This window comes from Pungitius pungitius, chromosome 6 (genome assembly GCF_949316345.1).
Source record: "Pungitius pungitius chromosome 6, fPunPun2.1, whole genome shotgun sequence".
In the NCBI taxonomy this organism is placed as follows: domain Eukaryota; kingdom Metazoa; phylum Chordata; class Actinopteri; order Perciformes; family Gasterosteidae; genus Pungitius; species Pungitius pungitius.
The window spans coordinates 7,218,097-7,244,992 of NC_084905.1; the positions used below are offsets into that span (position 1 = coordinate 7,218,097).

At 41.8% G+C, this 26,896-nt stretch overlaps 64 non-coding genes across 64 annotated transcripts; all 64 read left to right on the forward strand.

Annotated features, from left to right (window-relative positions):
• The first annotated feature begins 478 nt into the window (after nt 1-478).
• trnam-cau (transfer RNA methionine (anticodon CAU)) lies at nt 479-551 on the forward strand. The gene has a single exon. It is a non-coding gene; the product is annotated as a tRNA-Met (tRNA).
• A 752-nt stretch (nt 552-1,303) lies between these two features.
• trnam-cau (transfer RNA methionine (anticodon CAU)) lies at nt 1,304-1,376 on the forward strand. Its single transcript has one exon. It is a non-coding gene; the product is annotated as a tRNA-Met (tRNA).
• A 159-nt stretch (nt 1,377-1,535) lies between these two features.
• Nucleotides 1,536-1,607, forward strand: trnaq-cug (transfer RNA glutamine (anticodon CUG)). The gene has a single exon. It is a non-coding gene; the product is annotated as a tRNA-Gln (tRNA).
• A 507-nt stretch (nt 1,608-2,114) lies between these two features.
• On the forward strand, nt 2,115-2,187 carry trnam-cau (transfer RNA methionine (anticodon CAU)). Its single transcript has one exon. It is a non-coding gene; the product is annotated as a tRNA-Met (tRNA).
• Nucleotides 2,188-2,346: 159 nt separating this feature from the next.
• trnaq-cug (transfer RNA glutamine (anticodon CUG)) lies at nt 2,347-2,418 on the forward strand. The gene has a single exon. It is a non-coding gene; the product is annotated as a tRNA-Gln (tRNA).
• A 507-nt stretch (nt 2,419-2,925) lies between these two features.
• trnam-cau (transfer RNA methionine (anticodon CAU)) lies at nt 2,926-2,998 on the forward strand. Its single transcript has one exon. It is a non-coding gene; the product is annotated as a tRNA-Met (tRNA).
• Nucleotides 2,999-3,157: 159 nt separating this feature from the next.
• Nucleotides 3,158-3,229, forward strand: trnaq-cug (transfer RNA glutamine (anticodon CUG)). Its single transcript has one exon. It is a non-coding gene; the product is annotated as a tRNA-Gln (tRNA).
• Nucleotides 3,230-3,736: 507 nt separating this feature from the next.
• trnam-cau (transfer RNA methionine (anticodon CAU)) lies at nt 3,737-3,809 on the forward strand. Its single transcript has one exon. It is a non-coding gene; the product is annotated as a tRNA-Met (tRNA).
• A 159-nt stretch (nt 3,810-3,968) lies between these two features.
• On the forward strand, nt 3,969-4,040 carry trnaq-cug (transfer RNA glutamine (anticodon CUG)). Its single transcript has one exon. It is a non-coding gene; the product is annotated as a tRNA-Gln (tRNA).
• A 507-nt stretch (nt 4,041-4,547) lies between these two features.
• trnam-cau (transfer RNA methionine (anticodon CAU)) lies at nt 4,548-4,620 on the forward strand. Its single transcript has one exon. It is a non-coding gene; the product is annotated as a tRNA-Met (tRNA).
• A 159-nt stretch (nt 4,621-4,779) lies between these two features.
• trnaq-cug (transfer RNA glutamine (anticodon CUG)) lies at nt 4,780-4,851 on the forward strand. The gene has a single exon. It is a non-coding gene; the product is annotated as a tRNA-Gln (tRNA).
• A 507-nt stretch (nt 4,852-5,358) lies between these two features.
• On the forward strand, nt 5,359-5,431 carry trnam-cau (transfer RNA methionine (anticodon CAU)). The gene has a single exon. It is a non-coding gene; the product is annotated as a tRNA-Met (tRNA).
• Nucleotides 5,432-5,590: 159 nt separating this feature from the next.
• On the forward strand, nt 5,591-5,662 carry trnaq-cug (transfer RNA glutamine (anticodon CUG)). Its single transcript has one exon. It is a non-coding gene; the product is annotated as a tRNA-Gln (tRNA).
• Nucleotides 5,663-6,169: 507 nt separating this feature from the next.
• trnam-cau (transfer RNA methionine (anticodon CAU)) lies at nt 6,170-6,242 on the forward strand. Its single transcript has one exon. It is a non-coding gene; the product is annotated as a tRNA-Met (tRNA).
• Nucleotides 6,243-6,994: 752 nt separating this feature from the next.
• On the forward strand, nt 6,995-7,067 carry trnam-cau (transfer RNA methionine (anticodon CAU)). The gene has a single exon. It is a non-coding gene; the product is annotated as a tRNA-Met (tRNA).
• Nucleotides 7,068-7,226: 159 nt separating this feature from the next.
• Nucleotides 7,227-7,298, forward strand: trnaq-cug (transfer RNA glutamine (anticodon CUG)). The gene has a single exon. It is a non-coding gene; the product is annotated as a tRNA-Gln (tRNA).
• Nucleotides 7,299-7,805: 507 nt separating this feature from the next.
• On the forward strand, nt 7,806-7,878 carry trnam-cau (transfer RNA methionine (anticodon CAU)). The gene has a single exon. It is a non-coding gene; the product is annotated as a tRNA-Met (tRNA).
• A 159-nt stretch (nt 7,879-8,037) lies between these two features.
• Nucleotides 8,038-8,109, forward strand: trnaq-cug (transfer RNA glutamine (anticodon CUG)). Its single transcript has one exon. It is a non-coding gene; the product is annotated as a tRNA-Gln (tRNA).
• Nucleotides 8,110-8,616: 507 nt separating this feature from the next.
• trnam-cau (transfer RNA methionine (anticodon CAU)) lies at nt 8,617-8,689 on the forward strand. Its single transcript has one exon. It is a non-coding gene; the product is annotated as a tRNA-Met (tRNA).
• A 159-nt stretch (nt 8,690-8,848) lies between these two features.
• trnaq-cug (transfer RNA glutamine (anticodon CUG)) lies at nt 8,849-8,920 on the forward strand. The gene has a single exon. It is a non-coding gene; the product is annotated as a tRNA-Gln (tRNA).
• A 513-nt stretch (nt 8,921-9,433) lies between these two features.
• trnam-cau (transfer RNA methionine (anticodon CAU)) lies at nt 9,434-9,506 on the forward strand. Its single transcript has one exon. It is a non-coding gene; the product is annotated as a tRNA-Met (tRNA).
• Nucleotides 9,507-9,675: 169 nt separating this feature from the next.
• trnaq-cug (transfer RNA glutamine (anticodon CUG)) lies at nt 9,676-9,747 on the forward strand. The gene has a single exon. It is a non-coding gene; the product is annotated as a tRNA-Gln (tRNA).
• A 507-nt stretch (nt 9,748-10,254) lies between these two features.
• On the forward strand, nt 10,255-10,327 carry trnam-cau (transfer RNA methionine (anticodon CAU)). Its single transcript has one exon. It is a non-coding gene; the product is annotated as a tRNA-Met (tRNA).
• Nucleotides 10,328-10,486: 159 nt separating this feature from the next.
• On the forward strand, nt 10,487-10,558 carry trnaq-cug (transfer RNA glutamine (anticodon CUG)). Its single transcript has one exon. It is a non-coding gene; the product is annotated as a tRNA-Gln (tRNA).
• A 513-nt stretch (nt 10,559-11,071) lies between these two features.
• On the forward strand, nt 11,072-11,144 carry trnam-cau (transfer RNA methionine (anticodon CAU)). The gene has a single exon. It is a non-coding gene; the product is annotated as a tRNA-Met (tRNA).
• A 159-nt stretch (nt 11,145-11,303) lies between these two features.
• On the forward strand, nt 11,304-11,375 carry trnaq-cug (transfer RNA glutamine (anticodon CUG)). Its single transcript has one exon. It is a non-coding gene; the product is annotated as a tRNA-Gln (tRNA).
• Nucleotides 11,376-11,882: 507 nt separating this feature from the next.
• trnam-cau (transfer RNA methionine (anticodon CAU)) lies at nt 11,883-11,955 on the forward strand. The gene has a single exon. It is a non-coding gene; the product is annotated as a tRNA-Met (tRNA).
• Nucleotides 11,956-12,114: 159 nt separating this feature from the next.
• trnaq-cug (transfer RNA glutamine (anticodon CUG)) lies at nt 12,115-12,186 on the forward strand. The gene has a single exon. It is a non-coding gene; the product is annotated as a tRNA-Gln (tRNA).
• A 507-nt stretch (nt 12,187-12,693) lies between these two features.
• Nucleotides 12,694-12,766, forward strand: trnam-cau (transfer RNA methionine (anticodon CAU)). Its single transcript has one exon. It is a non-coding gene; the product is annotated as a tRNA-Met (tRNA).
• A 159-nt stretch (nt 12,767-12,925) lies between these two features.
• Nucleotides 12,926-12,997, forward strand: trnaq-cug (transfer RNA glutamine (anticodon CUG)). Its single transcript has one exon. It is a non-coding gene; the product is annotated as a tRNA-Gln (tRNA).
• Nucleotides 12,998-13,504: 507 nt separating this feature from the next.
• trnam-cau (transfer RNA methionine (anticodon CAU)) lies at nt 13,505-13,577 on the forward strand. Its single transcript has one exon. It is a non-coding gene; the product is annotated as a tRNA-Met (tRNA).
• Nucleotides 13,578-13,736: 159 nt separating this feature from the next.
• trnaq-cug (transfer RNA glutamine (anticodon CUG)) lies at nt 13,737-13,808 on the forward strand. Its single transcript has one exon. It is a non-coding gene; the product is annotated as a tRNA-Gln (tRNA).
• A 513-nt stretch (nt 13,809-14,321) lies between these two features.
• trnam-cau (transfer RNA methionine (anticodon CAU)) lies at nt 14,322-14,394 on the forward strand. Its single transcript has one exon. It is a non-coding gene; the product is annotated as a tRNA-Met (tRNA).
• A 159-nt stretch (nt 14,395-14,553) lies between these two features.
• trnaq-cug (transfer RNA glutamine (anticodon CUG)) lies at nt 14,554-14,625 on the forward strand. Its single transcript has one exon. It is a non-coding gene; the product is annotated as a tRNA-Gln (tRNA).
• Nucleotides 14,626-15,132: 507 nt separating this feature from the next.
• trnam-cau (transfer RNA methionine (anticodon CAU)) lies at nt 15,133-15,205 on the forward strand. The gene has a single exon. It is a non-coding gene; the product is annotated as a tRNA-Met (tRNA).
• A 159-nt stretch (nt 15,206-15,364) lies between these two features.
• Nucleotides 15,365-15,436, forward strand: trnaq-cug (transfer RNA glutamine (anticodon CUG)). Its single transcript has one exon. It is a non-coding gene; the product is annotated as a tRNA-Gln (tRNA).
• Nucleotides 15,437-15,949: 513 nt separating this feature from the next.
• On the forward strand, nt 15,950-16,022 carry trnam-cau (transfer RNA methionine (anticodon CAU)). Its single transcript has one exon. It is a non-coding gene; the product is annotated as a tRNA-Met (tRNA).
• A 159-nt stretch (nt 16,023-16,181) lies between these two features.
• On the forward strand, nt 16,182-16,253 carry trnaq-cug (transfer RNA glutamine (anticodon CUG)). The gene has a single exon. It is a non-coding gene; the product is annotated as a tRNA-Gln (tRNA).
• Nucleotides 16,254-16,760: 507 nt separating this feature from the next.
• Nucleotides 16,761-16,833, forward strand: trnam-cau (transfer RNA methionine (anticodon CAU)). Its single transcript has one exon. It is a non-coding gene; the product is annotated as a tRNA-Met (tRNA).
• Nucleotides 16,834-16,992: 159 nt separating this feature from the next.
• On the forward strand, nt 16,993-17,064 carry trnaq-cug (transfer RNA glutamine (anticodon CUG)). Its single transcript has one exon. It is a non-coding gene; the product is annotated as a tRNA-Gln (tRNA).
• Nucleotides 17,065-17,577: 513 nt separating this feature from the next.
• On the forward strand, nt 17,578-17,650 carry trnam-cau (transfer RNA methionine (anticodon CAU)). Its single transcript has one exon. It is a non-coding gene; the product is annotated as a tRNA-Met (tRNA).
• A 159-nt stretch (nt 17,651-17,809) lies between these two features.
• Nucleotides 17,810-17,881, forward strand: trnaq-cug (transfer RNA glutamine (anticodon CUG)). Its single transcript has one exon. It is a non-coding gene; the product is annotated as a tRNA-Gln (tRNA).
• Nucleotides 17,882-18,388: 507 nt separating this feature from the next.
• On the forward strand, nt 18,389-18,461 carry trnam-cau (transfer RNA methionine (anticodon CAU)). Its single transcript has one exon. It is a non-coding gene; the product is annotated as a tRNA-Met (tRNA).
• Nucleotides 18,462-18,620: 159 nt separating this feature from the next.
• Nucleotides 18,621-18,692, forward strand: trnaq-cug (transfer RNA glutamine (anticodon CUG)). The gene has a single exon. It is a non-coding gene; the product is annotated as a tRNA-Gln (tRNA).
• A 513-nt stretch (nt 18,693-19,205) lies between these two features.
• Nucleotides 19,206-19,278, forward strand: trnam-cau (transfer RNA methionine (anticodon CAU)). Its single transcript has one exon. It is a non-coding gene; the product is annotated as a tRNA-Met (tRNA).
• Nucleotides 19,279-19,437: 159 nt separating this feature from the next.
• trnaq-cug (transfer RNA glutamine (anticodon CUG)) lies at nt 19,438-19,509 on the forward strand. The gene has a single exon. It is a non-coding gene; the product is annotated as a tRNA-Gln (tRNA).
• Nucleotides 19,510-20,022: 513 nt separating this feature from the next.
• On the forward strand, nt 20,023-20,095 carry trnam-cau (transfer RNA methionine (anticodon CAU)). The gene has a single exon. It is a non-coding gene; the product is annotated as a tRNA-Met (tRNA).
• Nucleotides 20,096-20,254: 159 nt separating this feature from the next.
• Nucleotides 20,255-20,326, forward strand: trnaq-cug (transfer RNA glutamine (anticodon CUG)). Its single transcript has one exon. It is a non-coding gene; the product is annotated as a tRNA-Gln (tRNA).
• Nucleotides 20,327-20,833: 507 nt separating this feature from the next.
• On the forward strand, nt 20,834-20,906 carry trnam-cau (transfer RNA methionine (anticodon CAU)). The gene has a single exon. It is a non-coding gene; the product is annotated as a tRNA-Met (tRNA).
• A 159-nt stretch (nt 20,907-21,065) lies between these two features.
• trnaq-cug (transfer RNA glutamine (anticodon CUG)) lies at nt 21,066-21,137 on the forward strand. Its single transcript has one exon. It is a non-coding gene; the product is annotated as a tRNA-Gln (tRNA).
• A 513-nt stretch (nt 21,138-21,650) lies between these two features.
• trnam-cau (transfer RNA methionine (anticodon CAU)) lies at nt 21,651-21,723 on the forward strand. The gene has a single exon. It is a non-coding gene; the product is annotated as a tRNA-Met (tRNA).
• A 159-nt stretch (nt 21,724-21,882) lies between these two features.
• trnaq-cug (transfer RNA glutamine (anticodon CUG)) lies at nt 21,883-21,954 on the forward strand. The gene has a single exon. It is a non-coding gene; the product is annotated as a tRNA-Gln (tRNA).
• A 513-nt stretch (nt 21,955-22,467) lies between these two features.
• Nucleotides 22,468-22,540, forward strand: trnam-cau (transfer RNA methionine (anticodon CAU)). The gene has a single exon. It is a non-coding gene; the product is annotated as a tRNA-Met (tRNA).
• A 159-nt stretch (nt 22,541-22,699) lies between these two features.
• trnaq-cug (transfer RNA glutamine (anticodon CUG)) lies at nt 22,700-22,771 on the forward strand. Its single transcript has one exon. It is a non-coding gene; the product is annotated as a tRNA-Gln (tRNA).
• A 513-nt stretch (nt 22,772-23,284) lies between these two features.
• Nucleotides 23,285-23,357, forward strand: trnam-cau (transfer RNA methionine (anticodon CAU)). The gene has a single exon. It is a non-coding gene; the product is annotated as a tRNA-Met (tRNA).
• Nucleotides 23,358-23,516: 159 nt separating this feature from the next.
• trnaq-cug (transfer RNA glutamine (anticodon CUG)) lies at nt 23,517-23,588 on the forward strand. Its single transcript has one exon. It is a non-coding gene; the product is annotated as a tRNA-Gln (tRNA).
• Nucleotides 23,589-24,095: 507 nt separating this feature from the next.
• Nucleotides 24,096-24,168, forward strand: trnam-cau (transfer RNA methionine (anticodon CAU)). The gene has a single exon. It is a non-coding gene; the product is annotated as a tRNA-Met (tRNA).
• Nucleotides 24,169-24,327: 159 nt separating this feature from the next.
• On the forward strand, nt 24,328-24,399 carry trnaq-cug (transfer RNA glutamine (anticodon CUG)). Its single transcript has one exon. It is a non-coding gene; the product is annotated as a tRNA-Gln (tRNA).
• A 513-nt stretch (nt 24,400-24,912) lies between these two features.
• trnam-cau (transfer RNA methionine (anticodon CAU)) lies at nt 24,913-24,985 on the forward strand. Its single transcript has one exon. It is a non-coding gene; the product is annotated as a tRNA-Met (tRNA).
• Nucleotides 24,986-25,144: 159 nt separating this feature from the next.
• On the forward strand, nt 25,145-25,216 carry trnaq-cug (transfer RNA glutamine (anticodon CUG)). The gene has a single exon. It is a non-coding gene; the product is annotated as a tRNA-Gln (tRNA).
• A 507-nt stretch (nt 25,217-25,723) lies between these two features.
• Nucleotides 25,724-25,796, forward strand: trnam-cau (transfer RNA methionine (anticodon CAU)). The gene has a single exon. It is a non-coding gene; the product is annotated as a tRNA-Met (tRNA).
• Nucleotides 25,797-25,955: 159 nt separating this feature from the next.
• On the forward strand, nt 25,956-26,027 carry trnaq-cug (transfer RNA glutamine (anticodon CUG)). The gene has a single exon. It is a non-coding gene; the product is annotated as a tRNA-Gln (tRNA).
• A 507-nt stretch (nt 26,028-26,534) lies between these two features.
• Nucleotides 26,535-26,607, forward strand: trnam-cau (transfer RNA methionine (anticodon CAU)). Its single transcript has one exon. It is a non-coding gene; the product is annotated as a tRNA-Met (tRNA).
• Nucleotides 26,608-26,766: 159 nt separating this feature from the next.
• Nucleotides 26,767-26,838, forward strand: trnaq-cug (transfer RNA glutamine (anticodon CUG)). The gene has a single exon. It is a non-coding gene; the product is annotated as a tRNA-Gln (tRNA).
• Nucleotides 26,839-26,896: the final 58 nt, after the last annotated feature.

The following is a 26,896-nucleotide window of genomic DNA, read 5'->3' on the forward strand; positions in this document are numbered from 1 at the left end:
TCTTGAGTCTTTGGTTAGAATTCTTACCTGCAGGGCCAATTTGCTGCGTTTAAGGTTGGAGACTTGCCATGGAGAAAACTCAAAGATTCTGGGAACCCTCGGGTGTTAAATTGAGGTAACAGAATCTTTCCACTCGGCATGGCACAACTTCATTCAAATGATTTAGTTGACCAAATACAGAAAAACGGTCATTCCAAAAACGTTTAATTATGAAACACATTTGAGATAAAAGAGAAAAGGCAATCGAAAACAAGACAAAAGGTGATCAATTGACACATAAAAACATTGAAGCCAGATATATTAGTCCCTGTAACACCAATAGGGGGTTCATCTGTAATGTTTGAGGTGTCAAGTCCAGGGAAAAGCCATTTGAGATATCTGTCTATGAATCTTATTACACCTTGCTGATCTTGACTTTATTGTAATTGAAACAAATTGAGCTCATACACTTGAAATGTGTACATAAAGTCCTTTTCGGGCCTCGTTGGCGCAGTAGGCAGCGCGTCAGTCTCATAATCTGAAGGCTGTGAGTTCGACCCTCACACGGGGCAGTGATTTTAACGCTCTTTCCTCAATTTTGTTATGCCTGCACACACAAATGCTACGTAAGTTTCCTTTTGTCAGCAATGAAACAGTCCAATAGATTTGATGCTGGAGATCTGGCACCTCACGCAGACCAGGTGAGGTGGGCAGTTTATTTGTCTACCTGGGGTTCCATGGTGTAATGGTTAGCACTCTGGACTCTGAATCCAGTTCAAGTCTCGGTGGAACCTTAATCGTTTAGCAGTTTGTAGTGGTGCAATCTTGAGTCTTTGCTTAGAATTCTTACCTGGTTAGAATTCTTACCTGCAGGGCCAATTTGCTGCGTTTAAGGTTGGAGACTTGCCATGGAGAAAACTCAGAGATTCTGGGAACCCTCGGGTGTTAATGTTAAATTGAGGTAACAGAATCTTTCCACTCGGCATGGCACAACTTCATTCAAATGATTTAGTTGACCAAATACAGAAAAACGGCCAATCCAAAAACGTTTCATTATGAAACACATTTGAGATAAAAGAGAAAAGGCAATCGAAAAAAAGACAAAAGGTGATCAATTGACACATAAAAACATTGAAGCCAGATATATTAGTCCCTGTAACACCAATAGGGCGTTCATCTTTAATGTTTGAGGTGTCAAGTCCAGGGAAAAGCCATTTGAGATATCTGTCTATGAATCTTATTACACCTTGCTGATCTTGACTTTATTGTAATTGAAACAAATTGAGCTCATACACTTGAAATGTGTACATAAAGTCCTTTTCGGGCCTCGTTGGCGCAGTAGGCAGCGCGTCAGTCTCATAATCTGAAGGCCGTGAGTTCGACCCTCACACGGGGCAGTGATTTTAACGTTCTTTCCTCAATTTTGTTATGCCTGCACACACAAATGCTACGTAAGTTTCCTTCTGTCAGCAATGAAACAGTCCAATAGATTTGATGCTGGAGATCTGGCACCTCACGCAGACCAGGTGAGGTGGGCAGTTTATTTGTCTGCCTGGGGTTCCATGGTGTAATGGTTAGCACTCTGGACTCTGAATCCAGTAATCCGAGTTCAAGTCTCGGTGGAACCTTAATTGTTTGGCTTTTTGTAGTGGTGCAATCTTGAGTCTTTGGTTAGAATTCTTACCTGCAGGGCCAATTTGCTGCGTTTAAGGTTGGAGACTTCCCATGGAGAAAACTCAAAGATTCTGGGAACCCTCGGGTGTTAAATTGAGGTAACAGAATCTTTCCACTCGGCATGGCACAACTTCATTCAAATGATTTAGTTGACCAAATACAGAAAAACGGCCAATCCAAAAACGTTTCATTATGAAACACATTTGAGATAAAAGAGAAAAGGCAATCGAAAACAAGACAAAAGGTGATCAATTGACACATAAAAACATTGAAGCTAGATATATTAGTCCCTGTAACACCAATAGGGCGTTCATCTGTAATGTTTGAGGTGTCAAGTCCAGGGAAAAGCCATTTGAGATATCTGTCTATGAATCTTATTACACCTTGCTGCTCTTGACTTTATTGTAATTGAAACAAATTGAGCTCATACACTTGAAATGTGTACATAAAGTCCTTTTCGGGCCTCGTTGGCGCAGTAGGCAGCGCGTCAGTCTCATAATCTGAAGGTCGTGAGTTCGACCCTCACACGGGGCAGTGATTTTAACGCTCTTTTCTCAATTTTGTTATGCCTGCACACACAAATGCTACGTAAGTTTCCTTCTGTCAGCAATGAAACAGTCCAATAGATTTGATGCTGGAGATCTGGCACCTCACGCAGACCAGGTGAGGTGGGCAGTTTATTTGTCTACCTGGGGTTCCATGGTGTAATGGTTAGCATTCTGGACTCTGAATCCAGTAATCCGAGTTCAAGTCTCGGTGGAACCTTAATCGTTTAGCAGTTTGTAGTGGTGCAATCTTGAGTCTTTGGTTAGAATTCTTACCTGCAGGGCCAATTTGCTGCGTTTAAGGTTGGAGACTTGCCATGGAGAAAACTCAGAGATTCTGGGAACCCTCGGGTGATAAATTGAGGTAACAGAATCTTTCCACTCGGCATGGCACAACTTCATTCAAATTATTTAGTTGACCAAATACAGAAAAACGGCCAATCCAAAAACATTTCATAATGAAACACATTTGAGATAAAAGAGAAAAGGCAATCGAAAACAAGACAAAAGGTGATCAATTGACACATAAAAACATTGAAGCCAGATATATTAGTCCCTGTAACACCAATAGGGCGTTCATCTGTAATGTTTGAGGTGTCAAGTCCAGGGAAAAGCCATTTGAGATATCTGTCTATGAATCTTATTACACCTTGCTGATCTTGACTTTATTGTAATTGAAACAAATTGAGCTCATACACTTGAAATGTGTACATAAAGTCCTTTTCGGGCCTCGTTGGCGCAGTAGGCAGCGCGTCAGTCTCATAATCTGAAGGCCGTGAGTTCGACCCTCACACGGGGCAGTGATTTTAACGCTCTTTCCTCAATTTTGTTATGCCTGCACACACAAATGCTACGTAAGTTTCCTTTTGTCAGCAATGAAACAGTCCAATAGATTTGATGCTGGAGATCTGGCACCTCACGCAGACCAGGTGAGGTGGGCAGTTTATTTGTCTGCCTGGGGTTCCATGGTGTAATGGTTAGCACTCTGGACTCTGAATCCAGTAATCCGAGTTCAAGTCTCGGTGGAACCTTAATTGTTTGGCTTTTTGTAGTGGTGCAATCTTGAGTCTTTGGTTAGAATTCTTACCTGCAGGGCCAATTTGCTGCGTTTAAGGTTGGAGACTTCCCATGGAGAAAACTCAAAGATTCTGGGAACCCTCGGGTGTTAAATTGAGGTAACAGTATCTTTCCACTCGGCATGGCACAACTTCATTCAAATGATTTAGTTGACCAAATACAGAAAAACGGCCAATCCAAAAACATTTCATAATGAAACACATTTGAGATAAAAGAGAAAAGGCAATCGAAAACAAGACAAAAGGTGATCAATTGACACATAAAAACATTGAAGCCAGATATATTAGTCCCTGTAACACCAATAGGGCGTTCATCTTTAATGTTTGAGGTGTCAAGTCCAGGGAAAAGCCATTTGAGATATCTGTCTATGAATCTTATTACACCTTGCTGATCTTGACTTTATTGTAATTGAAACAAATTGAGCTCATACACTTGAAATGTGTACATAAAGTCCTTTTCGGGCCTCGTTGGCGCAGTAGGCAGCGCGTCAGTCTCATAATCTGAAGGCCGTGAGTTCGACCCTCACACGGGGCAGTGATTTTAACGCTCTTTCCTCAATTTTGTTATGCCTGCACACACAAATGCTACGTAAGTTTCCTTCTGTCAGCAATGAAACAGTCCAATAGATTTGATGCTGGAGATCTGGCACCTCACGCAGACCAGGTGAGGTGGGCAGTTTATTTGTCTACCTGGGGTTCCATGGTGTAATGGTTAGCACTCTGGACTCTGAATCCAGTAATCCGAGTTCAAGTCTCGGTGGAACCTTAATCGTTTAGCTGTTTGTAGTGGTGCAATCTTGAGTCTTTGGTTAGAATTCTTACCTGCAGGGCCAATTTGCTGCGTTTAAGGTTGGGGACTTGCCATGGAGAAAACTCAGAGATTCTGGGAACCCTCGGGTGTTAAATTGAGGAAACAGAATCTTTCCACTCGGCATGGCACAACTTCATTCAAATGATTTAGTTGACCAAATACAGAAAAACGGTCATTCCAAAAACGTTTAATTATGAAACACATTTGAGATAAAAGAGAAAAGGCAATCGAAAACAAGACAAAAGGTGATCAATTGACACATAAAAACATTGAAGCCAGATATATTAGTCCCTGTAACACCAATAGGGCGTTCATCTGTAATGTTTGAGGTGTCAAGTCCAGGGAAAAGCCATTTGAGATATCTGTCTATGAATCTTATTACACCTTGCTGCTCTTGACTTTATTGTAATTGAAACAAATTGAGCTCATACACTTGAAATGTGTACATTAAGTCCCTTTCCAGCCTCGTTGGCGCAGTAGGCAGCGCGTCAGTCTCATAATCTGAAGGCCGTGAGTTCGACCCTCACACGGGGCAGTGATTTTAACGCTCTTTCCTCAATTTTGTTATGCCTGCACACACAAATGCTACGTAAGTTTCCTTCTGTCAGCAATGAAACAGTCCAATAGATTTGATGCTGGAGATCTGGCACCTCACGCAGACCAGGTGAGGTGGGCAGTTTATTTGTCTACCTGGGGTTCCATGGTGTAATGGTTAGCACTCTGGACTCTGAATCCAGTAATCCGAGTTCAAGTCTCGGTGGAACCTTAATCGTTTAGCTGTTTGTAGTGGTGCAATCTTGAGTCTTTGGTTAGAATTCTTACCTGCAGGGCCAATTTGCTGCGTTTAAGGTTGGGGACTTGCCATGGAGAAAACTCAGAGATTCTGGGAACCCTCGGGTGTTAAATTGAGGAAACAGAATCTTTCCACTCGGCATGGCACAACTTCATTCAAATGATTTAGTTGACCAAATACAGAAAAACGGTCATTCCAAAAACGTTTAATTATGAAACACATTTGAGATAAAAGAGAAAAGGCAATCGAAAACAAGACAAAAGGTGATCAATTGACACATAAAAACATTGAAGCCAGATATATTAGTCCCTGTAACACCAATAGGGCGTTCATCTGTAATGTTTGAGGTGTCAAGTCCAGGGAAAAGCCATTTGAGATATCTGTCTATGAATCTTATTACACCTTGCTGCTCTTGACTTTATTGTAATTGAAACAAATTGAGCTCATACACTTGAAATGTGTACATTAAGTCCCTTTCCAGCCTCGTTGGCGCAGTAGGCAGCGCGTCAGTCTCATAATCTGAAGGCCGTGAGTTCGACCCTCACACGGGGCAGTGATTTTAACGCTCTTTCCTCAATTTTGTTATGCCTGCACACACAAATGCTACGTAAGTTTCCTTCTGTCAGCAATGAAACAGTCCAATAGATTTGATGCTGGAGATCTGGCACCTCACGCAGACCAGGTGAGGTGGGCAGTTTTTTTGTCTACCTGGGGTTCCATGGTGTAATGGTTAGCACTCTGGACTCTGAATCCAGTAATCCGAGTTCAAGTCTCGGTGGAACCTTAATCGTTTAGCTGTTTGTAGTGGTGCAATCTTGAGTCTTTGGTTAGAATTCTTACCTGCAGGGCCAATTTGCTGCGTTTAAGGTTGGAGACTTCCCATGGAGAAAACTCAAAGATTCTCGGAACCCTCGGGTGTTAAATTGAGGTAACAGAATCTTTCCACTCGGCATGGCACAACTTCATTCAAATGATTTAGTTGACCAAATACAGAAAAACGGCCAATCCAAAAACGTTTCATTATGAAACACATTTGAGATAAAAGAGAAAAGGCAATCGAAAACAAGACAAAAGGTGATCAATTGACACATAAAAACATTGAAGCCAGATATATTAGTCTCTGTAACACCAATAGGGCGTTCATCTGTAATGTTTGAGGTGTCAAGTCCAGGGAAAAGCCATTTGAGATATCTGTCTATGAATCTTATTACACCTTGCTGCTCTTGACTTTATTGTAATTGAAACAAATTGAGCTCATACACTTGAAATGTGTACATAAAGTCCTTTTCGGGCCTCGTTGGCGCAGTAGGCAGCGCGTCAGTCTCATAATCTGAAGGCCGTGAGTTCGACCCTCACACGGGGCAGTGATTTTAACGGTCTTTCCTCAATTTTGTTATGCCTGCACACACAAATGCTACGTAAGTTTCCTTTTGTCAGCAATGAAACAGTCCAATAGATTTGATGCTGGAGATCTGGCACCTCACGCAGACCAGGTGAGGTGGGCAGTTTATTTGTCTACCTGGAGTTCCATGGTGTAATGGTTAGCACTCTGGACTCTGAATCCAGTTCAAGTCTCGGTGGAACCTTAATCGTTTAGCAGTTTGTAGTGGTGCAATCTTGAGTCTTTGGTTAGAATTCTTACCTGGTTAGAATTCTTACCTGCAGGGCCAATTTGCTGCGTTTAAGGTTGGAGACTTGCCATGGAGAAAACTCAGAGATTCTGGGAACCCTCGGGTGTTAATGTTAAATTGAGGTAACAGAATCTTTCCACTCGGCATGGCACAACTTCATTCAAATGATTTAGTTGACCAAATACAGAAAAACGGCCAATCCAAAAACGTTTCATTATGAAACACATTTGAGATAAAAGAGAAAAGGCAATCGAAAACAAGACAAAAGGTGATCAATTGACACATAAAAACATTGAAGCCAGATATATTAGTCCCTGTAACACCAATAGGGCGTTCATCTTTAATGTTTGAGGTGTCAAGTCCTGGGAAAAGCCATTTGAGATATCTGTCTATGAATCTTATTACACCTTGCTGATCTTGACTTTATTGTAATTTAAACAAATTGAGCTCATACACTTGAAATGTGTACATAAAGTCCTTTTCGGGCCTCGTTGGCGCAGTAGGCAGCGCGTCAGTCTCATAATCTGAAGGCCGTGAGTTCGACCCTCACACGGGGCAGTGATTTTAACGCTCTTTCCTCAATTTTGTTATGCCTGCACACACAAATGCTACGTAAGTTTCCTTCTGTCAGCAATGAGACAGTCCAATAGATTTGATGCTGGACATCTGGCACCTCACGCAGACCAGGTGAGGTGGGCAGTTGATTTGTCTACCTGGGGTTCCATGGTGTAATGGTTAGCACTCTGGACTCTGAATCCAGTAATCCGAGTTCAAGTCTCGGTGGAACCTTAATCGTTTAGCAGTTTGTAGTGGTGCAATCTTGAGTCTTTGGTTAGAATTCTTACCTGCAGGGCCAATTTGCTGCGTTTAAGGTTGGAGACTTGCCATGGAGAAAACTCAGAGATTCTGGGAACCCTCGGGTGTTAAATTGAGGTAACAGAATCTTTCCACTCGGCATGGCACAACTTCATTCAAATGATTTAGTTGACCAAATACAGAAAAACGGCCAATCCAAAAACGTTTCATTATGAAACACATTTGAGATAAAAGAGAAAAGGCAATCGAAAACAAGACAAAAGGTGATCAATTGACACATAAAAACATTGAAGCCAGATATATTAGTCCCTGTAACACCAATAGGGCGTTCATCTGTAATGTTTGAGGTGTCAAGTCCAGGGAAAAGCCATTTGAGATATCTGTCTATGAATCTTATTACACCTTGCTGCTCTTGACTTTATTGTAATTGAAACAAATTGAGCTCATACACTTGAAATGTGTACATAAAGTCCTTTTCGGGCCTCGTTGGCGCAGTAGGCAGCGCGTCAGTCTCATAATCTGAAGGTCGTGAGTTCGACCCTCACACGGGGCAGTGATTTTAACGCTCTTTTCTCAATTTTGTTATGCCTGCACACACAAATGCTACGTAAGTTTCCTTCTGTCAGCAATGAAACAGTCCAATAGATTTGATGCTGGAGATCTGGCACCTCACGCAGACCAGGTGAGGTGGGCAGTTTATTTGTCTACCTGGGGTTCCATGGTGTAATGGTTAGCACTCTGGACTCTGAATCCAGTAATCCGAGTTCAAGTCTCGGTGGAACCTTAATCGTTTAGCTGTTTGTAGTGGTGCAATCTTGAGTCTTTGGTTAGAATTCTTACCTGCAGGGCCAATTTGCTGCGTTTAAGGTTGGAGACTTCCCATGGAGAAAACTCAAAGATTCTCGGAACCCTCGGGTGTTAAATTGAGGTAACAGAATCTTTCCACTCGGCATGGCACAACTTCATTCAAATGATTTAGTTGACCAAATACAGAAAAACGGCCAATCCAAAAACGTTTCATTATGAAACACATTTGAGATAAAAGAGAAAAGGCAATCGAAAACAAGACAAAAGGTGATCAATTGACACATAAAAACATTGAAGCTAGATATATTAGTCCCTGTAACACCAATAGGGCGTTCATCTGTAATGTTTGAGGTGTCAAGTCCTGGGAAAAGCCATTTGAGATATCTGTCTATGAATCTTATTACACCTTGCTGATCTTGACTTTATTGTAATTGAAACAAATTGAGCTCATACACTTGAAATGTGTACATAAAGTCCTTTTCGGGCCTCGTTGGCGCAGTAGGCAGCGCGTCAGTCTCATAATCTGAAGGCCGTGAGTTCGACCCTCACACGGGGCAGTGATTTTAACGGTCTTTCCTCAATTTTGTTATGCCTGCACACACAAATGCTACGTAAGTTTCCTTTTGTCAGCAATGAAACAGTCCAATAGATTTGATGCTGGAGATCTGGCACCTCACGCAGACCAGGTGAGGTGGGCAGTTTATTTGTCTACCTGGGGTTCCATGGTGTAATGGTTAGCATTCTGGACTCTGAATCCAGTAATCCGAGTTCAAGTCTCGGTGGAACCTTAATCGTTTAGCAGTTTGTAGTGGTGCAATCTTGAGTCTTTGGTTAGAATTCTTACCTGCAGGGCCAATTTGCTGCGTTTAAGGTTGGAGACTTGCCATGGAGAAAACTCAGAGATTCTGGGAACCCTTGGGTGTTAATGTTAAATTGAGGTAACAGAATCTTTCAACTCGGCATGGCACAACTTCATTCAAATGATTTAGTTGACCAAATACAGAAAAACGGCCAATCCAAAAACGTTTCTTTATGAAACACATTTGAGATAAAAGAGAAAAGGCAATCGAAAACAAGACAAAAGGTGATCAATTGACACATAAAAACATTGAAGCCAGATATATTAGTCCCTGTAACACCAATAGGGCGTTCATCTTTAATGTTTGAGGTGTCAAGTCCAGGGAAAAGCCATTTGAGATATCTGTCTATGAATCTTATTACACCTTGCTGATCTTGACTTTATTGTAATTGAAACAAATTGAGCTCATACACTTGAAATGTGTACATAAAGTCCTTTTCGGGCCTCGTTGGCGCAGTAGGCAGCGCGTCAGTCTCATAATCTGAAGGCCGTGAGTTCGACCCTCACACGGGGCAGTGATTTTAACGCTCTTTCCTCAATTTTGTTATGCCTGCACACACAAATGCTACGTAAGTTTCCTTCTGTCAGCAATGAAACAGTCCAATAGATTTGATGCTGGAGATCTGACACCTCACGCAGACCAGGTGAGGTGGGCAGTTTATTTGTCTACCTGGGGTTCCCTGGGGTTCCATGGTGTAATGGTTAGCACTCTGGACTCTGAATCCAGTAATCCGAGTTCAAGTCTCGGTGGAACCTTAATCGTTTAGCTGTTTGTAGTGGTGCAATCTTGAGTCTTTGGTTAGAATTCTTACCTGCAGGGCCAATTTGCTGCGTTTAAGGTTGGGGACTTGCCATGGAGAAAACTCAGAGATTCTGGGAACCCTCGGGTGTTAAATTGAGGAAACAGAATCTTTCCACTCGGCATGGCACAACTTCATTCAAATGATTTAGTTGACCAAATACAGAAAAACGGTCATTCCAAAAACGTTTAATTATGAAACACATTTGAGATAAAAGAGAAAAGGCAATCGAAAACAAGACAAAAGGTGATCAATTGACACATAAAAACATTGAAGCCAGATATATTAGTCTCTGTAACACCAATAGGGCGTTCATCTGTAATGTTTGAGGTGTCAAGTCCAGGGAAAAGCCATTTGAGATATCTGTCTATGAATCTTATTACACCTTGCTGCTCTTGACTTTATTGTAATTGAAACAAATTGAGCTCATACACTTGAAATGTGTACATAAAGTCCTTTTCGGGCCTCGTTGGCGCAGTAGGCAGCGCGTCAGTCTCATAATCTGAAGGTCGTGAGTTCGACCCTCACACGGGGCAGTGATTTTAACGCTCTTTTCTCAATTTTGTTATGCCTGCACACACAAATGCTACGTAAGTTTCCTTCTGTCAGCAATGAAACAGTCCAATAGATTTGATGCTGGAGATCTGGCACCTCATGCAGACCAGGTAAGGTGGGCAGTTTATTTGTCTACCTGGGGTTCCATGGTGTAATGGTTAGCACTCTGGACTCTGAATCCAGTAATCCGAGTTCAAGTCTCGGTGGAACCTTAATCGTTTAGCAGTTTGTAGTGGTGCAATCTTGAGTCTTTGGTTAGAATTCTTACCTGCAGGGCCAATTTGCTGCGTTTAAGGTTGGAGACTTGCCATGGAGAAAACTCAGAGATTCTGGGAACCCTCGGGTGTTAATGTTAAATTGAGGTAACAGAATCTTTCAACTCGGCATGGCACAACTTCATTCAAATGATTTAGTTGACCAAATACAGAAAAACGGCCAATCCAAAAACGTTTCATTATGAAACACATTTGAGATAAAAGAGAAAAGGCAATCGAAAACAAGACAAAAGGTGATCAATTGACACATAAAAACATTGAAGCCAGATATATTAGTCCCTGTAACACCAATAGGGCGTTCATCTTTAATGTTTGAGGTGTCAAGTCCAGGGAAAAGCCATTTGAGATATCTGTCTATGAATCTTATTACACCTTGCTGATCTTGACTTTATTGTAATTGAAACAAATTGAGCTCATACACTTGAAATGTGTACATAAAGTCCTTTTCGGGCCTCGTTGGCGCAGTAGGCAGCGCGTCAGTCTCATAATCTGAAGGCCGTGAGTTCGACCCTCACACGGGGCAGTGATTTTAACGCTCTTTCCTCAATTTTGTTATGCCTGCACACACAAATGCTACGTAAGTTTCCTTCTGTCAGCAATGAAACAGTCCAATAGATTTGATGCTGGAGATCTGGCACCTCACGCAGACCAGGTGAGGTGGGCAGTTTATTTGTCTACCTGGGGTTCCATGGTGTAATGGTTAGCACTCTGGACTCTGAATCCAGTAATCCGAGTTCAAGTCTCGGTGGAACCTTAATTGTTTGGCTTTTTGTAGTGGTGCAATCTTGAGTCTTTGGTTAGAATTCTTACCTGCACGGCCAATTTGCTGCGTTTAAGGTTGGAGACTTCCCATGGAGAAAACTCAAAGATTCTGGGAACCCTCGGGTGTTAAATTGAGGTAACAGTATCTTTCCACTCGGCATGGCACAACTTCATTCAAATGATTTAGTTGACCAAATACAGAAAAACGGCCAATCCAAAAACATTTCATAATGAAACACATTTGAGATAAAAGAGAAAAGGCAATCGAAAACAAGACAAAAGGTGATCAATTGACACATAAAAACATTGAAGCCAGATATATTAGTCCCTGTAACACCAATAGGGCGTTCATCTTTAATGTTTGAGGTGTCAAGTCCAGGGAAAAGCCATTTGAGATATCTGTCTATGAATCTTATTACACCTTGCTGATCTTGACTTTATTGTAATTGAAACAAATTGAGCTCATACACTTGAAATGTGTACATAAAGTCCTTTTCGGGCCTCGTTGGCGCAGTAGGCAGCACGTCAGTCTCATAATCTGAAGGCCGTGAGTTCGACCCTCACACGGGGCAGTGATTTTAACGCTCTTTCCTCAATTTTGTTATGCCTGCACACACAAATGCTACGTAAGTTTCCTTCTGTCAGCAATGAAACAGTCCAATAGATTTGATGCTGGAGATCTGACACCTCACGCAGACCAGGTGAGGTGGGCAGTTTATTTGTCTACCTGGGGTTCCATGGTGTAATGGTTAGCACTCTGGACTCTGAATCCAGTAATCCGAGTTCAAGTCTCGGTGGAACCTTAATTGTTTGACTTTTTGTAGTGGTGCAATCTTGAGTCTTTGGTTAGAATTCTTACCTGCACGGCCAATTTGCTGCGTTTAAGGTTGGAGACTTCCCATGGAGAAAACTCAAAGATTCTGGGAACCCTCGGGTGTTAAATTGAGGTAACAGTATCTTTCCACTCGGCATGGCACAACTTCATTCAAATGATTGAGTTGACCAAATACAGAAAAACGGCCAATCCAAAAACATTTCATAATGAAACACATTTGAGATAAAAGAGAAAAGGCAATCGAAAACAAGACAAAAGGTGATCAATTGACACATAAAAACATTGAAGCCAGATATATTAGTCCCTGTAACACCAATAGAGCGTTCATCTTTAATGTTTGAGGTGTCAAGTCCAGGGAAAAGCCATTTGAGATATCTGTCTATGAATCTTATTACACCTTGCTGATCTTGACTTTATTGTAATTGAAACAAATTGAGCTCATACACTTGAAATGTGTACATAAAGTCCTTTTCGGGCCTCGTTGGCGCAGTAGGCAGCGCGTCAGTCTCATAATCTGAAGGCTGTGAGTTCGACCCTCACACGGGGCAGTGATTTTAACGCTCTTTCCTCAATTTTGTTATGCCTGCACACACAAATGCTACGTAAGTTTCCTTCTGTCAGCAATGAAACAGTCCAATAGATTTGATGCTGGAGATCTGGCACCTCACGCAGACCAGGTGAGGTGGGCAGTTTATTTGTCTACCTGGGGTTCCATGGTGTAATGGTTAGCACTCTGGACTCTGAATCCAGTAATCCGAGTTCAAGTCTCGGTGGAACCTTAATCGTTTAGCAGTTTGTAGTGGTGCAATCTTGAGTCTTTGGTTAGAATTCTTACCTGCAGGGCCAATTTGCTGCGTTTAAGGTTGGGGACTTGCCATGGAGAAAACTCAGAGATTCTGGGAACCCTCGGGTGTTAAATTGAGGAAACAGAATCTTTCCACTCGGCATGGCACAACTTCATTCAAATGATTTAGTTGACCAAATACAGAAAAACGGTCATTCCAAAAACGTTTAATTATGAAACACATTTGAGATAAAAGAGAAAAGGCAATCGAAAACAAGACAAAAGGTGATCAATTGACACATAAAAACATTGAAGCCAGATATATTAGTCTCTGTAACACCAATAGGGCGTTCATCTGTAATGTTTGAGGTGTCAAGTCCAGGGAAAAGCCATTTGAGATATCTGTCTATGAATCTTATTACACCTTGCTGCTCTTGACTTTATTGTAATTGAAACAAATTGAGCTCATACACTTGAAATGTGTACATAAAGTCCTTTTCGGGCCTCGTTGGCGCAGTAGGCAGCGCGTCAGTCTCATAATCTGAAGGCCGTGAGTTCGACCCTCACAGGGGGCAGTGATTTTAACGCTCTTTCCTCAATTTTGTTATGCCTGCACACACAAATGCTACGTAAGTTTCCTTCTGTCAGCAATGAAACAGTCCAATAGATTTGATGCTGGAGATCTGGCACCTCACGCAGACCAGGTGAGGTGGGCAGTTTATTTGTCTACCTGGGGTTCCATGGTGTAATGGTTAGCACTCTGGACTCTGAATCCAGTAATCCGAGTTCAAGTCTCGGTGGAACCTTAATTGTTTGGCTTTTTGTAGTGGTGCAATCTTGAGTCTTTGGTTAGAATTCTTACCTGCAGGGCCAATTTGCTGCGTTTAAGGTTGGAGACTTGCCATGCAGAAAACTCAGAGATTCTGGGAACCCTCGGGTGTTAATGTTAAATTGAGGTAACAGAATCTTTCAACTCGGCATGGCACAACTTCATTCAAATGATTTAGTTGACCAAATACAGAAAAACGGCCAATCCAAAAACGTTTCATTATGAAACACATTTGAGATAAAAGAGAAAAGGCAATCGAAAACAAGACAAAAGGTGATCAATTGACACATAAAAACATTGAAGCCAGATATATTAGTCCCTGTAACACCAATAGGGCGTTCATCTTTAATGTTTGAGGTGTCAAGTCCAGGGAAAAGCCATTTGAGATATCTGTCTATGAATCTTATTACACCTTGCTGATCTTGACTTTATTGTAATTGAAACAAATTGAGCTCATACACTTGAAATGTGTACATAAAGTCCTTTTCGGGCCTCGTTGGCGCAGTAGGCAGCGCGTCAGTCTCATAATCTGAAGGCCGTGAGTTCGACCCTCACACGGGGCAGTGATTTTAACGCTCTTTCCTCAATTTTGTTATGCCTGCACACACAAATGCTACGTAAGTTTCCTTCTGTCAGCAATGAAACAGTCCAATAGATTTGATGCTGGAGATCTGGCACCTCACGCAGACCAGGTGAGGTGGGCAGTTTATTTGTCTACCTGGGGTTCCATGGTGTAATGGTTAGCACTCTGGACTCTGAATCCAGTAATCCGAGTTCAAGTCTCGGTGGAACCTTAATCGTTTAGCAGTTTGTAGTGGTGCAATCTTGAGTCTTTGGTTAGAATTCTTACCTGCAGGGCCAATTTGCTGCGTTTAAGGTTGGGGACTTGCCATGGAGAAAACTCAGAGATTCTGGGAACCCTCGGGTGTTAAATTGAGGAAACAGAATCTTTCCACTCGGCATGGCACAACTTCATTCAAATGATTTAGTTGACCAAATACAGAAAAACGGTCATTCCAAAAACGTTTAATTATGAAACACATTTGAGATAAAAGAGAAAAGGCAATCGAAAACAAGACAAAAGGTGATCAATTGACACATAAAAACATTGAAGCCAGATATATTAGTCTCTGTAACACCAATAGGGCGTTCATCTGTAATGTTTGAGGTGTCAAGTCCAGGGAAAAGCCATTTGAGATATCTGTCTATGAATCTTATTACACCTTGCTGCTCTTGACTTTATTGTAATTGAAACAAATTGAGCTCATACACTTGAAATGTGTACATAAAGTCCTTTTCGGGCCTCGTTGGCGCAGTAGGCAGCGCGTCAGTCTCATAATCTGAAGGCCGTGAGTTCGACCCTCACAGGGGGCAGTGATTTTAACGCTCTTTCCTCAATTTTGTTATGCCTGCACACACAAATGCTACGTAAGTTTCCTTCTGTCAGCAATGAAACAGTCCAATAGATTTGATGCTGGAGATCTGGCACCTCACGCAGACCAGGTGAGGTGGGCAGTTTATTTGTCTACCTGGGGTTCCATGGTGTAATGGTTAGCACTCTGGACTCTGAATCCAGTAATCCGAGTTCAAGTCTCGGTGGAACCTTAATTGTTTGGCTTTTTGTAGTGGTGCAATCTTGAGTCTTTGGTTAGAATTCTTACCTGCAGGGCCAATTTGCTGCGTTTAAGGTTGGAGACTTGCCATGCAGAAAACTCAGAGATTCTGGGAACCCTCGGGTGTTAATGTTAAATTGAGGTAACAGAATCTTTCAACTCGGCATGGCACAACTTCATTCAAATGATTTAGTTGACCAAATACAGAAAAACGGCCAATCCAAAAACGTTTCATTATGAAACACATTTGAGATAAAAGAGAAAAGGCAATCGAAAACAAGACAAAAGGTGATCAATTGACACATAAAAACATTGAAGCCAGATATATTAGTCCCTGTAACACCAATAGGGCGTTCATCTTTAATGTTTGAGGTGTCAAGTCCAGGGAAAAGCCATTTGAGATATCTGTCTATGAATCTTATTACACCTTGCTGATCTTGACTTTATTGTAATTGAAACAAATTGAGCTCATACACTTGAAATGTGTACATAAAGTCCTTTTCGGGCCTCGTTGGCGCAGTAGGCAGCGCGTCAGTCTCATAATCTGAAGGCCGTGAGTTCGACCCTCACACGGGGCAGTGATTTTAACGCTCTTTCCTCAATTTTGTTATGCCTGCACACACAAATGCTACGTAAGTTTCCTTCTGTCAGCAATGAAACAGTCCAATAGATTTGATGCTGGAGATCTGGCACCTCACGCAGACCAGGTGAGGTGGGCAGTTTATTTGTCTACCTGGGGTTCCATGGTGTAATGGTTAGCACTCTGGACTCTGAATCCAGTAATCCGAGTTCAAGTCTCGGTGGAACCTTAATTGTTTGGCTTTTTGTAGTGGTGCAATCTTGAGTCTTTGGTTAGAATTCTTACCTGCAGGGCCAATTTGCTGCGTTTAAGGTTGGAGACTTCCCATGGAGAAAACTCAAAGATTCTGGGAACCCTCGGGTGTTAAATTGAGGTAACAGAATCTTTCCACTCGGCATGGCACAACTTCATTCAAATGATTTAGTTGACCAAATACAGAAAAACGGCCAATCCAAAAACATTTCATAATGAAACACATTTGAGATAAAAGAGAAAAGGCAATCGAAAACAAGACAAAAGGTGATCAATTGACACATAAAAACATTGAAGCCAGATATATTAGTCTCTGTAACACCAATAGGGCGTTCATCTGTAATGTTTGAGGTGTCAAGTCCAGGGAAAAGCCATTTGAGATATCTGTCTATGAATCTTATTACACCTTGCTGCTCTTGACTTTATTGTAATTGAAACAAATTGAGCTCATACACTTGAAATGTGTACATAAAGTCCTTTTCGGGCCTCGTTGGCGCAGTAGGCAGCGCGTCAGTCTCATAATCTGAAGGTCGTGAGTTCGACCCTCACACGGGGCAGTGATTTTAATGCTCTTTTCTCAATTTTGTTATGCCTGCACACACAAATGCTACGTAAGTTTCCTTCTGTCAGCAATGAAACAGTCCAATAGATTTGATGCTGGAGATCTGGCACCTCACGCAGACCAGGTGAGGTGGGCAGTTTATTTGTCTACCTCGGGTTCCATGGTGTAATGGTTAGCACTCTGGACTCTGAATCCAGTAATCCGAGTTCAAGTCTCGGTGGAACCTTAATCGTTTAGCAGTTTGTAGTGGTGCAATCTTGAGTCTTTGGTTAGAATTCTTACCTGCAGGGCCAATTTGCTGCGTTTAAGGTTGGAGACTTGCCATGGAGAAAACTCAGAGATTCTGGGAACCCTCGGGTGTTAATGTTAAATTGAGGTAACAGAATCTTTCAACTCGGCATGGCACAACTTCATTCAAATGATTTAGTTGACCAAATACAGAAAAACGGCCAATCCAAAAACGTTTCATTATGAAACACATTTGAGATAAAAGAGAAAAGGCAATCGAAAACAAGACAAAAGGTGATCAATTGACACATAAAAACATTGAAGCCAGATATATTAGTCCCTGTAACACCAATAGGGCGTTCATCTTTAATGTTTGAGGTGTCAAGTCCAGGGAAAAGCCATTTGAGATATCTGTCTATGAATCTTATTACACCTTGCTGATCTTGACTTTATTGTAATTGAAACAAATTGAGCTCATACACTTGAAATGTGTACATAAAGTCCTTTTCGGGCCTCGTTGGCGCAGTAGGCAGCGCGTCAGTCTCATAATCTGAAGGCCGTGAGTTCGACCCTCACACGGGGCAGTGATTTTAACGCTCTTTCCTCAATTTTGTTATGCCTGCACACACAAATGCTACGTAAGTTTCCTTCTGTCAGCAATGAAACAGTCCAATAGATTTGATGCTGGAGATCTGGCACCTCACGCAGACCAGGTGAGGTGGGCAGTTTATTTGTCTACCTGGGGTTCCATGGTGTAATGGTTAGCACTCTGGACTCTGAATCCAGTAATCCGAGTTCAAGTCTCGGTGGAACCTTAATTGTTTGGCTTTTTGTAGTGGTGCAATCTTGAGTCTTTGGTTAGAATTCTTACCTGCAGGGCCAATTTGCTGCGTTTAAGGTTGGAGACTTCCCATGGAGAAAACTCAAAGATTCTGGGAACCCTCGGGTGTTAAATTGAGGTAACAGAATCTTTCCACTCGGCATGGCACAACTTCATTCAAATGATTTAGTTGACCAAATACAGAAAAACGGCCAATCCAAAAACATTTCATAATGAAACACATTTGAGATAAAAGAGAAAAGGCAATCGAAAACAAGACAAAAGGTGATCAATTGACACATAAAAACATTGAAGCCAGATATATTAGTCTCTGTAACACCAATAGGGCGTTCATCTGTAATGTTTGAGGTGTCAAGTCCAGGGAAAAGCCATTTGAGATATCTGTCTATGAATCTTATTACACCTTGCTGCTCTTGACTTTATTGTAATTGAAACAAATTGAGCTCATACACTTGAAATGTGTACATAAAGTCCTTTTCGGGCCTCGTTGGCGCAGTAGGCAGCGCGTCAGTCTCATAATCTGAAGGTCGTGAGTTCGACCCTCACACGGGGCAGTGATTTTAACGCTCTTTTCTCAATTTTGTTATGCCTGCACACACAAATGCTACGTAAGTTTCCTTCTGTCAGCAATGAAACAGTCCAATAGATTTGATGCTGGAGATCTGGCACCTCACGCAGACCAGGTGAAGTGGGCAGTTTATTTGTCTACCTGGGGTTCCATGGTGTAATGGTTAGCACTCTGGACTCTGAATCCAGTAATCCGAGTTCAAGTCTCGGTGGAACCTTAATCGTTTAGCAGTTTGTAGTGGTGCAATCTTGAGTCTTTGGTTAGAATTCTTACCTGCAGGGCCAATTTGCTGCGTTTAAGGTTGGAGACTTGCCATGGAGAAAACTCAGAGATTCTGGGAACCCTCGGGTGTTAATGTTAAATTGAGGTAACAGAATCTTTCCACTCGGCATGGCACAACTTCATTCAAATGATTTAGTTGACCAAATACAGAAAAACGGCCAATCCAAAAACGTTTCATTATGAAACACATTTGAGATAAAAGAGAAAAGGCAATCGAAAACAAGACAAAAGGTGATCAATTGACACATAAAAACATTGAAGCCAGATATATTAGTCCCTGTAACACCAATAGGGCGTTCATCTTTAATGTTTGAGGTGTCAAGTCCAGGGAAAAGCCATTTGAGATATCTGTCTATGAATCTTATTACACCTTGCTGATCTTGACTTTATTGTAATTGAAACAAATTGAGCTCATACACTTGAAATGTGTACATAAAGTCCTTTTCGGGCCTCGTTGGCGCAGTAGGCAGCGCGTCAGTCTCATAATCTGAAGGCCGTGAGTTCGACCCTCACACGGGGCAGTGATTTTAACGCTCTTTCCTCAATTTTGTTATGCCTGCACACACAAATGCTACGTAAGTTTCCTTCTGTCAGCAATGAAACAGTCCAATAGATTTGATGCTGGAGATCTGGCACCTCACGCAGACCAGGTGAGGTGGGCAGTTTATTTGTCTACCTGGGGTTCCATGGTGTAATGGTTAGCACTCTGGACTCTGAATCCAGTAATCCGAGTTCAAGTCTCGGTGGAACCTTAATCGTTTAGCAGTTTGTAGTGGTGCAATCTTGAGTCTTTGGTTAGAATTCTTACCTGCAGGGCCAATTTGCTGCGTTTAAGGTTGGAGACTTGCCATGGAGAAAACTCAGAGATTCTGGGAACCCTCGGGTGTTAATGTTAAATTGAGGTAACAGAATCTTTCAACTCGGCATGGCACAACTTCATTCAAATGATTTAGTTGACCAAATACAGAAAAACGGCCAATCCAAAAACGTTTCATTATGAAACACATTTGAGATAAAAGAGAAAAGGCAATCGAAAACAAGACAAAAGGTGATCAATTGACACATAAAAACATTGAAGCCAGATATATTAGTCCCTGTAACACCAATAGGGCGTTCATCTTTAATGTTTGAGGTGTCAAGTCCAGGGAAAAGCCATTTGAGATATCTGTCTATGAATCTTATTACACCTTGCTGATCTTGACTTTATTGTAATTGAAACAAATTGAGCTCATACACTTGAAATGTGTACATAAAGTCCTTTTCGGGCCTCGTTGGCGCAGTAGGCAGCGCGTCAGTCTCATAATCTGAAGGCCGTGAGTTCGACCCTCACACGGGGCAGTGATTTTAACGCTCTTTCCTCAATTTTGTTATGCCTGCACACACAAATGCTACGTAAGTTTCCTTCTGTCAGCAATGAAACAGTCCAATAGATTTGATGCTGGAGATCTGGCACCTCACGCAGACCAGGTGAGGTGGGCAGTTTATTTGTCTACCTGGGGTTCCATGGTGTAATGGTTAGCACTCTGGACTCTGAATCCAGTAATCTGAGTTCAAGTCTCGGTGGAACCTTAATTGTTTGGCTTTTTGTAGTGGTGCAATCTTGAGTCTTTGGTTAGAATTCTTACCTGCAGGGCCAATTTGCTGCGTTTAAGGTTGGAGACTTCCCATGGAGAAAACTCAAAGATTCTGGGAACCCTCGGGTGTTAAATTGAGGTAACAGAATCTTTCCACTCGGCATGGCACAACTTCATTCAAATGATTTAGTTGACCAAATACAGAAAAACGGCCAATCCAAAAACATTTCATAATGAAACACATTTGAGATAAAAGAGAAAAGGCAATCGAAAACAAGACAAAAGGTGATCAATTGACACATAAAAACATTGAAGCCAGATATATTAGTCTCTGTAACACCAATAGGGCGTTCATCTGTAATGTTTGAGGTGTCAAGTCCAGGGAAAAGCCATTTGAGATATCTGTCTATGAATCTTATTACACCTTGCTGCTCTTGACTTTATTGTAATTGAAACAAATTGAGCTCATACACTTGAAATGTGTACATAAAGTCCTTTTCGGGCCTCGTTGGCGCAGTAGGCAGCGCGTCAGTCTCATAATCTGAAGGTCGTGAGTTCGACCCTCACACGGGGCAGTGATTTTAACGCTCTTTTCTCAATTTTGTTATGCCTGCACACACAAATGCTACGTAAGTTTCCTTCTGTCAGCAATGAAACAGTCCAATAGATTTGATGCTGGAGATCTGGCACCTCACGCAGACCAGGTGAGGTGGGCAGTTTATTTGTCTACCTGGGGTTCCATGGTGTAATGGTTAGCACTCTGGACTCTGAATCCAGTAATCCGAGTTCAAGTCTCGGTGGAACCTTAATTGTTTGGCTTTTTGTAGTGGTGCAATCTTGAGTCTTTGGTTAGAATTCTTACCTGCAGGGCCAATTTGCTGCGTTTAAGGTTGGAGACTTGCCATGCAGAAAACTCAGAGATTCTGGGAACCCTCGGGTGTTAATGTTAAATTGAGGTAACAGAATCTTTCCACTCGGCATGGCACAACTTCATTCAAATGATTTAGTTGACCAAATACAGAAAAACGGCCAATCCAAAAACATTTCATAATGAAACACATTTGAGATAAAAGAGAAAAGGCAATCGAAAACAAGACAAAAGGTGATCAATTGACACATAAAAACATTGAAGCCAGATATATTAGTCTCTGTAACACCAATAGGGCGTTCATCTGTAATGTTTGAGGTGTCAAGTCCAGGGAAAAGCCATTTGAGATATCTGTCTATGAATCTTATTACACCTTGCTGCTCTTGACTTTATTGTAATTGAAACAAATTGAGCTCATACACTTGAAATGTGTACATAAAGTCCTTTTCGGGCCTCGTTGGCGCAGTAGGCAGCGCGTCAGTCTCATAATCTGAAGGTCGTGAGTTCGACCCTCACACGGGGCAGTGATTTTAACGCTCTTTTCTCAATTTTGTTATGCCTGCACACACAAATGCTACGTAAGTTTCCTTCTGTCAGCAATGAAACAGTCCAATAGATTTGATGCTGGAGATCTGGCACCTCACGCAGACCAGGTGAAGTGGGCAGTTTATTTGTCTACCTGGGGTTCCATGGTGTAATGGTTAGCACTCTGGACTCTGAATCCAGTAATCCGAGTTCAAGTCTCGGTGGAACCTTAATCGTTTAGCAGTTTGTAGTGGTGCAATCTTGAGTCTTTGGTTAGAATTCTTACCTGCAGGGCCAATTTGCTGCGTTTAAGGTTGGAGACTTGCCATGGAGAAAACTCAGAGATTCTGGGAACCCTCGGGTGTTAATGTTAAATTGAGGTAACAGAATCTTTCCACTCGGCATGGCACAACTTCATTCAAATGATTTAGTTGACCAAATACAGAAAAACGGCCAATCCAAAAACGTTTCATTATGAAACACATTTGAGATAAAAGAGAAAAGGCAATCGAAAACAAGACAAAAGGTGATCAATTGACACATAAAAACATTGAAGCCAGATATATTAGTCCCTGTAACACCAATAGGGCGTTCATCTTTAATGTTTGAGGTGTCAAGTCCAGGGAAAAGCCATTTGAGATATCTGTCTATGAATCTTATTACACCTTGCTGATCTTGACTTTATTGTAATTGAAACAAATTGAGCTCATACACTTGAAATGTGTACATAAAGTCCTTTTCGGGCCTCGTTGGCGCAGTAGGCAGCGCGTCAGTCTCATAATCTGAAGGCCGTGAGTTCGACCCTCACACGGGGCAGTGATTTTAACGCTCTTTCCTCAATTTTGTTATGCCTGCACACACAAATGCTACGTAAGTTTCCTTCTGTCAGCAATGAAACAGTCCAATAGATTTGATGCTGGAGATCTGGCACCTCACGCAGACCAGGTGAGGTGGGCAGTTTATTTGTCTACCTGGGGTTCCATGGTGTAATGGTTAGCACTCTGGACTCTGAATCCAGTAATCCGAGTTCAAGTCTCGGTGGAACCTTAATCGTTTAGCAGTTTGTAGTGGTGCAATCTTGAGTCTTTGGTTAGAATTCTTACCTGCAGGGCCAATTTGCTGCGTTTAAGGTTGGAGACTTGCCATGGAGAAAACTCAGAGATTCTGGGAACCCTCGGGTGTTAATGTTAAATTGAGGTAACAGAATCTTTCAACTCGGCATGGCACAACTTCATTCAAATGATTTAGTTGACCAAATACAGAAAAACGGCCAATCCAAAAACGTTTCATTATGAAACACATTTGAGATAAAAGAGAAAAGGCAATCGAAAACAAGACAAAAGGTGATCAATTGACACATAAAAACATTGAAGCCAGATATATTAGTCCCTGTAACACCAATAGGGCGTTCATCTTTAATGTTTGAGGTGTCAAGTCCAGGGAAAAGCCATTTGAGATATCTGTCTATGAATCTTATTACACCTTGCTGATCTTGACTTTATTGTAATTGAAACAAATTGAGCTCATACACTTGAAATGTGTACATAAAGTCCTTTTCGGGCCTCGTTGGCGCAGTAGGCAGCGCGTCAGTCTCATAATCTGAAGGCCGTGAGTTCGACCCTCACACGGGGCAGTGATTTTAACGCTCTTTCCTCAATTTTGTTATGCCTGCACACACAAATGCTACGTAAGTTTCCTTCTGTCAGCAATGAAACAGTCCAATAGATTTGATGCTGGAGATCTGGCACCTCACGCAGACCAGGTGAGGTGGGCAGTTTATTTGTCTACCTGGGGTTCCATGGTGTAATGGTTAGCACTCTGGACTCTGAATCCAGTAATCTGAGTTCAAGTCTCGGTGGAACCTTAATTGTTTGGCTTTTTGTAGTGGTGCAATCTTGAGTCTTTGGTTAGAATTCTTACCTGCAGGGCCAATTTGCTGCGTTTAAGGTTGGAGACTTCCCATGGAGAAAACTCAAAGATTCTGGGAACCCTCGGGTGTTAAATTGAGGTAACAGAATCTTTCCACTCGGCATGGCACAACTTCATTCAAATGATTTAGTTGACCAAATACAGAAAAACGGCCAATCCAAAAACATTTCATAATGAAACACATTTGAGATAAAAGAGAAAAGGCAATCGAAAACAAGACAAAAGGTGATCAATTGACACATAAAAACATTGAAGCCAGATATATTAGTCTCTGTAACACCAATAGGGCGTTCATCTGTAATGTTTGAGGTGTCAAGTCCAGGGAAAAGCCATTTGAGATATCTGTCTATGAATCTTATTACACCTTGCTGCTCTTGACTTTATTGTAATTGAAACAAATTGAGCTCATACACTTGAAATGTGTACATAAAGTCCTTTTCGGGCCTCGTTGGCGCAGTAGGCAGCGCGTCAGTCTCATAATCTGAAGGTCGTGAGTTCGACCCTCACACGGGGCAGTGATTTTAACGCTCTTTTCTCAATTTTGTTATGCCTGCACACACAAATGCTACGTAAGTTTCCTTCTGTCAGCAATGAAACAGTCCAATAGATTTGATGCTGGAGATCTGGCACCTCACGCAGACCAGGTGAGGTGGGCAGTTTATTTGTCTACCTGGGGTTCCATGGTGTAATGGTTAGCACTCTGGACTCTGAATCCAGTAATCCGAGTTCAAGTCTCGGTGGAACCTTAATTGTTTGGCTTTTTGTAGTGGTGCAATCTTGAGTCTTTGGTTAGAATTCTTACCTGCAGGGCCAATTTGCTGCGTTTAAGGTTGGAGACTTGCCATGCAGAAAACTCAGAGATTCTGGGAACCCTCGGGTGTTAATGTTAAATTGAGGTAACAGAATCTTTCAACTCGGCATGGCACAACTTCATTCAAATGATTTAGTTGACCAAATACAGAAAAACGGCCAATCCAAAAACGTTTCATTATGAAACACATTTGAGATAAAAGAGAAAAGGCAATCGAAAACAAGACAAAAGGTGATCAATTGACACATAAAAACATTGAAGCCAGATATATTAGTCCCTGTAACACCAATAGGGCGTTCATCTTTAATGTTTGAGGTGTCAAGTCCAGGGAAAAGCCATTTGAGATATCTGTCTATGAATCTTATTACACCTTGCTGATCTTGACTTTATTGTAATTGAAACAAATTGAGCTCATACACTTGAAATGTGTACATAAAGTCCTTTTCGGGCCTCGTTGGCGCAGTAGGCAGCGCGTCAGTCTCATAATCTGAAGGCCGTGAGTTCGACCCTCACACGGGGCAGTGATTTTAACGCTCTTTCCTCAATTTTGTTATGCCTGCACACACAAATGCTACGTAAGTTTCCTTCTGTCAGCAATGAAACAGTCCAATAGATTTGATGCTGGAGATCTGGCACCTCACGCAGACCAGGTGAGGTGGGCAGTTTATTTGTCTACCTGGGGTTCCATGGTGTAATGGTTAGCACTCTGGACTCTGAATCCAGTAATCCGAGTTCAAGTCTCGGTGGAACCTTAATTGTTTGGCTTTTTGTAGTGGTGCAATCTTGAGTCTTTGGTTAGAATTCTTACCTGCAGGGCCAATTTGCTGCGTTTAAGGTTGGAGACTTCCCATGGAGAAAACTCAAAGATTCTGGGAACCCTCGGGTGTTAAATTGAGGTAACAGAATCTTTCCACTCGGCATGGCACAACTTCATTCAAATGATTTAGTTGACCAAATACAGAAAAACGGCCAATCCAAAAACATTTCATAATGAAACACATTTGAGATAAAAGAGAAAAGGCAATCGAAAACAAGACAAAAGGTGATCAATTGACACATAAAAACATTGAAGCCAGATATATTAGTCTCTGTAACACCAATAGGGCGTTCATCTGTAATGTTTGAGGTGTCAAGTCCAGGGAAAAGCCATTTGAGATATCTGTCTATGAATCTTATTACACCTTGCTGCTCTTGACTTTATTGTAATTGAAACAAATTGAGCTCATACACTTGAAATGTGTACATAAAGTCCTTTTCGGGCCTCGTTGGCGCAGTAGGCAGCGCGTCAGTCTCATAATCTGAAGGTCGTGAGTTCGACCCTCACACGGGGCAGTGATTTTAATGCTCTTTTCTCAATTTTGTTATGCCTGCACACACAAATGCTACGTAAGTTTCCTTCTGTCAGCAATGAAACAGTCCAATAGATTTGATGCTGGAGATCTGGCACCTCACGCAGACCAGGTGAGGTGGGCAGTTTATTTGTCTACCTCGGGTTCCATGGTGTAATGGTTAGCACTCTGGACTCTGAATCCAGTAATCCGAGTTCAAGTCTCGGTGGAACCTTAATTGTTTGGCTTTTTGTAGTGGTGCAATCTTGAGTCTTTGGTTAGAATTCTTACCTGCAGGGCCAATTTGCTGCGTTTAAGGTTGGAGACTTCCCATGGAGAAAACTCAAAGATTCTGGGAACCCTCGGGTGTTAAATTGAGGTAACAGAATCTTTCCACTCGGCATGGCACAACTTCATTCAAATGATTTAGTTGACCAAATACAGAAAAACGGCCAATCCAAAAACATTTCATAATGAAACACATTTGAGATAAAAGAGAAAAGGCAATCGAAAACAAGACAAAAGGTGATCAATTGACACATAAAAACATTGAAGCCAGATATATTAGTCTCTGTAACACCAATAGGGCGTTCATCTGTAATGTTTGAGGTGTCAAGTCCAGGGAAAAGCCATTTGAGATATCTGTCTATGAATCTTATTACACCTTGCTGCTCTTGACTTTATTGTAATTGAAACAAATTGAGCTCATACACTTGAAATGTGTACATAAAGTCCTTTTCGGGCCTCGTTGGCGCAGTAGGCAGCGCGTCAGTCTCATAATCTGAAGGTCGTGAGTTCGACCCTCACACGGGGCAGTGATTTTAATGCTCTTTTCTCAATTTTGTTATGCCTGCACACACAAATGCTACGTAAGTTTCCTTCTGTCAGCAATGAAACAGTCCAATAGATTTGATGCTGGAGATCTGGCACCTCACGCAGACCAGGTGAGGTGGGCAGTTTATTTGTCTACCTCGGGTTCCATGGTGTAATGGTTAGCACTCTGGACTCTGAATCCAGTAATCCGAGTTCAAGTCTCGGTGGAACCTTAATCGTTTAGCAGTTTGTAGTGGTGCAATCTTGAGTCTTTGGTTAGAATTCTTACCT